Genomic DNA, 12,724 nt, shown 5'->3' with positions numbered 1-12,724 from the left:
ATTGAAATATGAATTGTTGATCAAATGCATAAGTCACATGACATGCTTTAAATAGTACTGACATATTGTAAATACACATAAAAGGGTATCTGTGATAATTTCTCCTTCCATCCTACTTACATACTTTTAAAACATGTGAAACCGAAGATTTATAATTAACAAAACCCAGCAGGCATCTTGGACATTATAAGCAGAAGAAGTATCTTTTAAGTATAGGCCTTTCCAGAGAGATACAGCTGAAATTATGAAAGCCAGACCCATAAATGAGCCTGTTTTGTAACATGCAGCTTCTTCTAAACTCTATAGAACTTTGAAATGAAATTGTAAAGTTTTATGCATTTCCCCCAGCAGTTTCTACAGCTTGCCTTTGAATTTCTGCAGAGCCAATAGATATATCCAAGCATGCTTTTACAAAATGCTACTTTTCAAAAAGTGGGCACAGCATGTAATTACCTCAGCATGATATTTCTTTGGTAATTGCAGATAAATTGATAAAAATATCTCAACTACTAGGCAAGCAGGATATTGATTGCAATTTGCTGGCTATAAGAAAAAGTGATTTTCTCTCGTTTTAATACAAGTACTTGCTTGTTTGATTTTATGATAAGCACAGACCTTTTCAATCAGCAGCTCAAAGTCTTTATGAAAAATCACATGATTACAAATTCTTAAGCTAGCCACTGCATATCCTTGTATTTGCCTGTTCATTATTTGCTGTTCGGCAATTTCCAACAACAGCACTTCCTATAACGGAGTGTTTTATTGGTATGCTTCATCAATGCGTTTGGAACTTCAGAGACTTTGGAACTTCAGAGACTTGCTCTTTTTGAAAGGAAAATGAAGACTTCACAAATTTCTCCTTTCAATAACTCTTTACCACATATATTCACAAATACATAGTGTGCCACAAAGTTGTGGGGTGATCACCCTGTTTGGTTTTCAACTTTTATTTTGTTTTGGTTGACAGATACCTTAAGGAAACCTGATTAAAATTTTATTTTGAATTGAAGCCAAGCCCTCTGTAGCTTTTACTGGGAGAGGTGCTGTTTGAAAACAGTGTTGAGTGTTGCCTATTTTGTGATCATTTCATTCCTCAATTAATCCGTGAGAAATATGTGTGCTTTTATAGTTCACTGATATTTATTTCAAACGTAAAAACATGAAATCCATCTAGCTCAAATTATAGGTTGTTTTAACTAGGCAGAAAGACACTTCCATTTCTAATTATAGAGCTTTGGACTCATCACAGATTTTATAATAAATATCCAAGTTTTGGAGTACAAGAGTGAGTTAGCTTATGGAATGCTGTTATTTAAATGAGTGGAGCTTGGACAGTGATGTCATTGGTCTATCATACAATTCTTTGCTTTTTAAATATTACAGTTCAGGTCGGGCATAGGGATCCAACTTAAATCATAAGTTTTGGCTTCCAGTTTCACTATCAACTGAACCATCTTGACAGATCTAGTTTGTTGCTTTTGCACTTGCAAAGCTAGTCAGCTCACCATACTTATAGCTATTTATTCTCATTCTAAAAACTAATGGTGATAACTCTTAGTCATGGTTGCATCAGGTTGCTATAGGTGGCTATGTATTCATGTAAGCAAAAGCAGTACTGAAGATAGAGAAAATTAATGCTGATTAATCAGCACTGTGCAACATATAATATTTCACAAATATTTTATTCTATTCTGAAATCACTTCACATTCCTTAGAAATCTGTTGAAATTTTCAAGTACTTCCTGGAGATGTAAACAGGCTGAGAATACAATGATGGTTAACAGTGGGAAGATGGAACCACTGTAAGCAGAAAAGGCAACTAATAATGCATAGAAATTATAATACTATTAAAATTTCTATCTAGAATCTAAATGTAGCTACAGTTAGACTTATTTTCCAATGTATTCTTCTAACTTGAAACTCTAAGAATAATCATTTTAGAATCATTAGGGAGGAATTACAGACCAGAAAAAAATACATGTAATAGATAAATGGTAGGAGGTATATTGCTGTATGACATGATTTAGCCTATTAGTTGACACAATTTTTAAAACCTGAAATTTTGAACAAATTTAGAGGATGTGTGCTAAAATGAAATATATAATAGTGGATTTGACAGAGAGCCTGGGGGGATTAAAATAGACTTAAAACAGGCTTCTCTCTGTCTCAGTCTCTCTCTTTCTCATACTCACTGTAATGATTAGTAGTAAAGATATTCTTTCTTCATGGCTCATACACAAGCAGATAACAGCCTATATTACTTTGTAGGATTCTTAGTTCAAGTCTCCTTTCATTGTGGTGTGACATTCACTTTTATGAAAGACTCTTTTTACCATATTACTAAAGGAGAAGAGTCATGGAATATTGCAACAAGTTCCTGACCACTTGGAATAAGGTTCTAAATGAACATTTTTATGAGTAATACTAATGTAGGCAGTGATAAGGAATGTTAGTCCATTTTCTGTCAGTGTTCTTAGTTTTCTTGGCAAACAATGTGTAAAGGAAATAGCAGACTATCATTAAAAAGTTCTTATTTAAAAAATTGAAATATAGGCTGAGTAGCTTCCTCCAGGAGGAGCTGATGACGATGCTTGTGAAAATTTTCGTGTGTGTGTGTGTGTGTGTGTGTGTGTGTGTGTGTGTGTGTGTGTGTGTGTGTGTACATATATGTATACATAGATATAATCATTCATAAGTGGAGATTTCATGGAACTTGTGAATTACATGGTTTTAGGGATCGTTGTGATTTTGAAGCTAGTTGAGATGGTGCTTCTAATTCTGACTGGAGATAGAAAACATTTGATTTACCTCATATTAGAGTAAAATGGGGGTGGGGGTAGGGAGTTTAATAAAAGGGTTTTCTGTTGTCTCTGATTTCTCACTCCTTACCTAATTGTACTTTATCAGTAGAGTTTCTTCCAAGCCTGGTTTCACTGTAGCACATCATTTAGGTATAGAAAAAAAAAAGAGTGGCCAAAGCACTTTCATCATGTCACTGGAGGTTTTTCTTTGGTCTTATAAACAGTGTAGTAATGACACTAAGAGCTGCCAGTTATGAAGAACACAAAGTCAGTGTAAACTCAGAACCCTTTATCCTTCATTTGCCCCACAACAACTACTGGGGAAGTGTCTTATTCTTTAGGAGAATGAGTCAGGAAATACACCATATCCTCTCAAGCACACCAGAAGTCACATTGTGTTTCTTTGGGTGATCTTTTAAATGTTTCTGAATATTAAAATATAGACAAGCTCTCCATGATATTATCAGTGTGAGCAGAAATCAGCAAACCCCAAATTCAAAACTCTTCTTTTGATCACTAAACATAAAACTGTTCTTTATTTTAAATTTATTTATTTTAAATTACTTTTCCTTTATTCTTAAGATTGTGATTTAATTATATCATTTTCCTCCTCATATGCAGCTCCTGGCCTTCTTGGATATCCATGCCTTCTTTTTTTTATTAATTGTTATGATATGTATGTGTATATACATATACAGCCCTAGATACAGCATGCTCAATCTTGGCTCACCATTTGGTATTGGAAAACAAATTGATGTGCTTTCCTCTGGAGAGAACTATTTCTCCCACTCTCAGCATTAATTAGTTGCCTGTAGGACTGAGATCTCTTGGGCTTTTAAACCCTGTCAACTTTGTATTTATTGAAGGGGTAAATGTTAAAAGAAAAATTAGACTCTTTTTTCCTTTTTCATTCCACAGCTGATAATTACATATGGTGTTAAGAAACATTAGTGTTAAGTTTTTTTAATGAACATGACCACCTTATGTTTATATATTTAAATGCTTTGTCCCTAGTTGGTGACCTTTTTGGAAAGGATTGGGAGGTGTGGCTTTGTGGAAGGAAGTGTGTCTCTGGGAATGGACCATGAGGTTTCAAAAGCCCATATCACTCCCACTTGGCGCTTTTTCTTATGCCTCATCATGCTCACAAATCACTTGTAAGCACTTTTCCATTGCTCCATCACAATGCTTCCATTTATTTTTGTTTTGGTCATGGTGTTTGGTCAGGGTAATAAAAGAGTACCAAGATAATTAGTTTTCTATTGTGTTGGAGCATTAGTCTACAGTGATATAGAGGACTTTTCAGATATTCCACTGCATGTGTAATGATGTAACTTATGAAAAATATTTTGTGGGAAACCTAATAAATTTTATTTTTACCAAATAATAGAATATCAATTCAGTTTTATAAGTCTATTGCTTAATTTTAATGTTGTTTGCAATAATGTAAGATGAATGTACATGTGTCTCATTATTCAGTCTATAAAATGGCTAGTAAGTTTAGAATAGGAGTGTATTAATCAGCTGTCCTTCACCACAATAAATACCTGAAACAACCATCTTAAAAAGGCAAAAGTTCGATTTTGGTTTTTAGTGTTTCAAGTTCTGGTCCATGAAGAATTGTCTCCTGTTTCTTGAGCCTGCAAGATGCTAGCCCAACATGGAAGAAACCCTTGGTAGAGGAAAATCACTTACCTTACACATAGGGCATGAGTGCTCACAGATAAACACTGGAGAAACCAGGAATGTTAATCACTCAAAGTTGTCTCAGTGAAGTAAATGAATACCTGTTTTCTGTCCAGAAGGCTGTGGATGCCGACAATAACCTGGTGACCTTTGCTATCAATAGTGTCAGGTCTCAACAACCTCCCCTACCCCAAATGTATATCTCAGATACTTCCTCCCTATGTCTTTACATTTAGCTTTGTCTCTCAGTCAGTGGAACCCATCCTTAGGTGAGAAGTCATATGCACTTTACAGTCTGGTGGCCTCTATGCTATGTCAGTCAGAGACCATATGAAATCCTAGGCCCTTGAAATATAGAGGGCATCTTCAGATGGGGTCACATGTACTTTGCAAAGGAGTTTTGATGAAGTAATGCCTTAAGCTTTATTGTATACATGGGATTGAGATAATTGTTTCCAGGAAACTTTTTTTCTTAAATTGTACTGTACTTAAATATATCTAAAATAAACTGGTATAGTGTCATACTCTACAAGTTTAAATTATCCCAGCTAAGTTATGCCGAAATGAGTTTCATTCTTGCTTGTTTCTCTGCTGTCTATAATAGTTATAGAGACCAACAAAATCTTATATCAAAGAACCAAAGGAGAGCAAAGAAATGCCTTATGATCCCCTTTGAGAGCCTGCCTCAGCTACCAAAAGAATTTTCATTAGACCCAACTCTTTTTATTTTTTATTTTTTTGGTTTTTCGAGACAGGGTTTCTCTGTGGCTTTGGAGGCCGTCCTGGAACTAGCTCTTGTAGACCAGGCTGGTCTCGAACGAACTCACATAGATCCGCCTGCTTCTGCCTCTCGAGTGCTGGGATTAAAGGTGTGTGCTACCACCGCCCGGCTTAGAGCCCAACTCTTAGGGGTCCTTCGTGCCCTGATGGTACTACAAAGATCACCAAGTTGTTAAAATGGAGCTCACTGGGGATATCCAAAGTTCAAACCATAGCAACATTTTTTTGTAACTAAAGAAATTTAAACATATTAAATTAAAATATTTAATAATGCCATAGGAAATATCTCAGTGCCTGGTATTCTATGGATTAATAAAACCAAGAACAATGACACTATTTATTAGGTTTGTTTGGTTTTAATTTGAAACACAGAAGATGTCACTAACAGAACAAAAGAGAGCAAATTCTAGCACAAGTGGGTATATTCCCTTAGGGAAATCAAAAACCTTTATATCATTATGTTTGAAACTCTCTCTGTGATATAAAGGACATGCTGCATATACTGTGGTTGTTTTTGTTTTGTTGCTTCTCTTTTTTTTCTTTAGAAAGAGAGAGAGAACATGGAGTTGGGTAGGTAGAGAGGTAGGGAAGATCTGGGTGGAGTTAGAAGAAGGGAACAAGTAAATCAAAGCATATTTCATGAAGGAAATTTAAATAAACACTTAGAAAAGAAATCCCCCAAGAAATGACAGCATAATTCTTCTGATGACTAAGTGAAGCACTTTAAATCATTTTCAATAAATCAGTGAGAAAATAATTACAATAACCATTTCACACTCCCAGAACCATGATAAAATTAATAACAAAATATTTGTTCAATTGAAGATTCATATTTTAAAAGTATGCATGTCCCTTTAATAAAGCAGAAATCAATTTGAAGTCTTAGAATGACTTAATATTTCAGATCAGGTTCATAAGACGAAACCTGAAGGAGGATGTAGAAGAACTTATGTCAGGGATAGTGGAGTCTGAGTACAGGCAGCTTTCTGATGGAGGACACACCTATGCAAAAGCTAAAGCAGGGTGGACTAAAGTGCAGAGTTTGGACAACAACAAAAGCAAACAATTATGTTAAAGAAAATGTAAGGCCATTGATAACATAATGAATATGAAAAAGTGATAAACAAACACCTGTAAATTTGTGTTCTTGATGTGTGTTTTCTATTCATTACCATATTCATGTTTTAAATAATTATGGAAAATAGAGACTACTCATAACTCATCTAGAAACTCTAGTCAAAAGAACATGATAGCTGAAATAGTTCACAAGATAATAATACAGGATAGCATTTGGATTTGAACCCAGATCAACTGGCTATACATTATAAACCTTGTAGTAAACATGTTTGGTCACCTGGGGAAATATGCGGGACTAATATGTCAAATGAGGGGTTTTATGTTCTTTCCTTAAAGGAAATAAAAATTCATTAAAGAGGTTTTAAAGAGCCCCTCAAGGTAATACTATTGTAAAATTGCTATAGGATGGAGAAGCAAGTGGACATCAGAAAGTATTAGTAGGACAAAAAGAGATAAATGTATAATCATATAGTCATAGATGACACAGTTTGGTTAGAAAGGTCAGTGACAATAATTAGGTATTATTAATGACTCTTTGAAATACTTGGGAAGTCAATATTTTGTGTGATGGTGGGGGTGTTTGGAGACAGGGTTTCTCTGTGTCTTTGGAGGCTGTCCTGGAACTAGCTCTTGTAGACCAGGCTGGTCTCAAACTCACAAACATCCACCTGCATCTGCCTCCCAACTGCTGGGTGGTGTGTGCCACCAACACCCATCATGGGAAGTGAACTTTTATATGTATAAAAATACCATTGTTTTTATAAAGGAGGGATAAAAAGAATTATGACCCTCTTATAGGTACTGTCTTGTTCAATTGGATTCACTATGCAGTCATAGTGAATTGTGCCTATAATTAACATAGTAGTTAGCTAAGTAAGAATACCAAAGGAGAAACAGTGAAAAAAGGTGATGCCTAGAAGACTTTGGCCTGAGTCACTTTACTCATAAGGAAATACTGATTTAGCAGTTGGTGTGATGTCTGAACCACACTGGAATAATACATTCAGAAGATGTTTTAAGGGAGGTGTGAAACATCAGGTATGGAGTAGTTTACCAAGAAAGAAAGCATATTAGTTTAAAAATTAGACTATAGGATAAGACCTTAACTGCTCCTTTAAAGAGTTCAACAGAAGAGTCAAGTTCTCAAAAAGAAGAGTTAAATTTTTAACATAAGTACTATGGAGAAAAATCTTAGTATATGAAGAGTAGACTATGGTTAAGCAAATCAAGAGATTTAAGTTTTTGAAAGAAAGAGTTAGAATCTTAAAAATTGTTGAGGCATAACAGCAAAATGAATAAAGTTTTCCTGCTGTTATTTCATTTTAGATTTAATTGCTATATGTAAAATTTAGATTAAATAATTGAGGTATTTGACTGATAGTTAATGTTTCATATTCAAAACCTACTGTGATATGTCTTGCTATACATTTGAATGCATAATATTTTCTCATAAATATATAACATAAAGCTGTGTACCACCCCACACTATGATTCCTTATCAGCAACAGAGCACAAACATAATGAGTTTGTAATAGAGCTGAAGAGTTCTTTCCTAGGGATGGGGCAGGCATCACAACTGCAGGCACAGTTGATAGATTATTCATGTGTTTCTGGTGATGCCAGTTCAGACAACTTTTTGCACTGCCTATCCCAGACAATTACAGCACATGGATTATGTGTAGTATATGATGTTTGAGATGAAATGAAATGACCATAGCATTTGTTCTTACATTTCTATTTCTTTCATTTTATTAGATTGTGGCTCTTTAACTTACAAATGCATTTTAGCCTGTGAATGACCTATGTTTTTATGCTAGCCATAGCGTAATACAACTTAAATGAAATTCATCAAGCAGTTACACTGGATGATTAATATACATCATTTATATTCTATACGTATACTTGTGTTGTTTGGATAATGTAGAAATCACCTAACTGCATTTCCCATTATTCAGTGATGGATGATTGATTGTATCTGCAACTTAACATAAAAAGTAATTATTGAGTTGAATCACTGACAGCATAACCATAGATAAAATTTCTGGTAGGATTTCTAGCTAGATGTATTTTTATGATGCTTATTTTTCTGTCAGAACAATTTTGTAAATGAATAAATATAGTCAATAAATCCACTATGTATGTGGGTGGGTTAGCCAGGTAAGAAACAAGAGTAGACTGCCATTTCAATATATTTTCATAAGAGGAAAAAGAATCCCGTGATGAAACTGAACTAATTGAGCAGAGAAAGCTTCTTTGCACCTGCCTGTGGAAGAAACATTAAGGGTGAGCCTACAGCATGCACTGAAAGGAAGTAGCAGAACAGAGATAGATTTCCAGTCAATATGGTAAAATTACTAAGTTAGGTCAGGGATCCAAATATCTTTCCTTCCTCCTGTTTTTGAAATGTTGGAATCAATTGCATTGCCCTAAAAGCCCGTCATGGGAAGTAATATTCTCTTTGGAAAAATGAGTGCCCTATGGTTTAGAGAAAAGTTTAGGTGATTATACTAATAAGATAAGAGTCACTCAACCAAAGCATGGATAGAGAAAATGTGGTACATTTACACAATGGAGTACTACTCAGCAGGAAAAAACAATGGAATTTTGAAATTTGCAGGAAAATGGATGGAACTCGAAGAAACCATTCTGAGTGAGGTAACCCAATCACAAAAAGACAAACATGATATGTACTCACTCATATGTGGATTTTAGACATAGAGTAAGGGATTATCAGCCTACAATCCACACTGCCAGAGAAATTAGTAAACAAGGAAAACCCTAAAAGAGACAAACTTTGTCCCCTGGAGAAGGGAAAGGGTCACAATCCCCTGAGCAAACTTATAGCATGAGAAGAGGGGGAGGGAGCTACGAGAATGAGAAGGGAAGAAGAGGAAGGATGCAGAGGTCATGAGGGAGCAGAAAGGTTGTGTCAGGTGTAGATTAGAAGAAAGGATATGTGATAGGTAGGGTTTTAGTTGGGGGGGTGGTAGGGGAGGACGGGAGGGAGAAGGGAACTGGGATTGTCATGTAATTCAATCTTGTTTGTAATTCAAATAAAAAATGATAAAAAAGATAAGAGTCACTCAAAAGAATGTATATTAAACACGGGAGAGTAGAGCTTTCTTATGACCTTTGATAACTGGCTACGAAAAGATAAAAATGAACTCACATACCTGGACTCAAGAAGTCAGCATTACTGCCCTCAAGTAGGTTGCAGCCAGTAGAAGTGGATAAATGAAAAACAGATGCTCCCCACCCCCCAAAGAATACTACTGAATTTTAGGGAAAATCAGAGTTTTTAATATCTAAACTTATACAAGTAACAGTATAATTGTATTGTGAAGTAAAGATGTTAGGATTTCAATGCTGAAATAAATGATTCTGCCTGTGGGATACGAATGACCATTGGGGAAAGAAAACAAACACAGAAAAAATTCCTAGGAAGTTTCAGGCTGAATCAAGTAAAACAAAACCACCCCTCCCAAACAAGCAAACAGTTCCCAGAGATAATAGCCCAAAGGGCTTCCAAGGAATGTGAAATAAAAGAAACTCTGTCTCAGTAAGTATGTCTTCTGGGGAAGTGACATACTCTCTTGGTCGCTGTGGGTACTTGTAAGTATGTGAGCACACATATACAGAGTTACAGCTAAAAACACAAACAACAACAACAACAACAACAACAACAAAAAACCAACCAACTAAACAGACAAACAAACAAATAAACAAAAAATATGTTTTAAAATCCACCCGAGTCTCAAAGGACAAAGGACAAATCAATGTTTCCATTAGGACATTTTTTATAAAATATCCCAAGGAAGAATTGTTTAAAGGTAGTCTATCACAAATGTTCATGCCATTTAGCAACTATGGTATATTTGAATTTTTATCACTAATTATTACATAATAAAAATTGGATATAAATCCACTAGATAAAACAGGACTTAAATAAAATTTAAGAAGCAAAACATTGCTGACAGTTGTTGAGATAAGGACAATTTAGGCTATTAAAATGGCGTAAGCTCTTCCCATGTTTTGAAAGTAATTTAATTTAATTATTGACTCTCACATTCATAGCTGGAGCATCATCAATCACCATAGATAAAATTTTTTCTGAGTCACTAAAACTAATTACACACAGTAATCTCTGCTCGCTGGGACTAATCACTACATTACATTCAAAATCAATCTGTTATGTAGTGTCATGAAGGTCTGTGGAGTGGAGTGATATTTTTTTATGTACTGTGAATTCCATGTTGATTGTCTGAAACTTCATACGGCTATATTAAATTGCCATCCATATTCTTTCTTCTAAATCATAGAACACCATAGATTTGTGTATATTTCTTTGTGAATGATTCTGTACTGAAAATATCTCATAAATATGTTCATCATAGTTCAAGTAATTTTAAATTAGAGTATTCTTAAAGGAATGAATCAAATCAATGTGAAAATAATTAAATCTTACAGGAGACCTACAGTGTCTTGTTTCTGTACCAAGGTCTTCTCCTGGGGTCTGCTATAGCATGATCAATTAATTTCAGGGGCTGTCTGCAACCATAGTGGGTAACATTTAAGTTTCCTTAAATGTTCCTGGCTTCTTTGCCCCAAGTATTAGTCAGTTAATAACTGACAGTTCGTGTTCATACTAGTTTAGAGATTAAAGGATTTTGTACACTATATAATTCATTAACAGCATGGAAACATTGTTAAACAGCTGCTTTTTCCATCTAGTAGTGGTATAAGCAGAGTCACTGTTTCCCACATCTAATCACAAATACAAATAAAATGTGAACATTATTTTCATATCAAAGCCAGTTTCTCCATTTAAGTGAAAAGTTTAACAAATTCCAATACAACTCTCCTTCACATACTCTATCTTTTGCTTCTTTACATAACATGTAGTCCTTTATATCTTTTTAAATTAAATTCACACTATCTTCCCTTTCAGTTATTTCACTGTATCTCCTAAGTTCCCATTTTTGCATCAGTAACATGCCAGTGTGTTTCCACCAGGCTCAGGAAATGTCAAGCCACTAATTCCAATATAGAATTTAATGTGTGATAAGTGATGTGTATGTAGTATATGATATAAACTTCCTTTCATGAAGGCCTAATAGTGTAAAGTTGAAGATTCTAATGTCATGGTTTATGTTATGATGTTTATTCATATTTATTTAGTCCTTCAGCAGGTTAAAATATATTTTATATATTGTACTGGATAAACAGCTTTACAGAATGGCTATTAATTAGAGTGTGTATAGCTTGATTCTTCAAGTTAAAAAATATTTACTCAATAATATTTCATAGGTGATATTGCTATTATGTCCTTAAGTGAACAACAGTTTTTTTTTCCATTACAGGTGGTTATTATTATTTTTTAATTTTTAAATTTATTTTATTTTTTATGGAGCTGTGGGCATTCCTAACACAGTAGATCTGTAGAGATCAGAGGACAATTTATGGGATTCCATTCTCTACTATTTTATGGATGCTGAGGGAAGCATTGTCATCTCCAATGGTAAAACTTTATTCAATATATATATATATATACATATATATGTATATATATGTGTGTGTGTTGTGTATAATATATATATTATATGTATATTATATGTATACATATTATTATTATATTACAAAGAAAACTAAAACATTGTGTAACCCTCATACTTGCTTTTTATCAAGACAGGATTTCTCTTTGTAGCCCTGACTGTCCTTGCATTCATTCTGTAGACCAGGCTGCCCTTGAACTCACAGAGATCTGCCTGCTTCTGCCTCCCATGTGCTGGGATTAAAGTGTTTATTTTTTCTTTTTGCCACCTCATACATTTTCAAACATCTTTCCTTATTTGTCCATCTTCCCTTCCTTCCTTCTCCCTCTTGCATTGCACTCCTTCCAATTTCTTAGTTACTCCCTCTTTCCTCATTATTGTCATTCCTCATCATGTCCCACTATCCCCCTCTCTAGAGTTCCTTCCTTCACCCACAAAGGACCCTGTTTACTTTCCTTGTTACTGTGGTTTAACCATGTTATATACTTACATGTAAAACCTCGTAGCTAGGATCCACAATTAAGAGAGAACATCCAGTGTTTGTCCCGCTGGGTCTGGGCTACCTCACTCATCCCATTCTTTTCTAGTTCTGTCCACCTACCTTCAAATTTCAAGATGTCATTTTTATTTAAAAATGACTAGAATTTCATTTTCATATTTGTAACATTTTTACTATCCATTCATCAGTTGAAGGACATTTTGAATGCTTCCATTTCCTAGCTATTGTGTAAGAGAGGCAGTGAATACGCTGAGTATTTGTTGGGTAGGATAGTGTGTCCTTTTGGCACATGCGAAGCAGTGGTACAGCTGGATCATGTACTTCAGTGT

The sequence above is a fragment of the Cricetulus griseus genome, chromosome 5 (assembly GCF_003668045.3).
Source record: "Cricetulus griseus strain 17A/GY chromosome 5, alternate assembly CriGri-PICRH-1.0, whole genome shotgun sequence".
Classification (NCBI taxonomy): Eukaryota; Metazoa; Chordata; class Mammalia; order Rodentia; family Cricetidae; genus Cricetulus; species Cricetulus griseus.
This window is presented reverse-complemented; position numbering follows the sequence as displayed.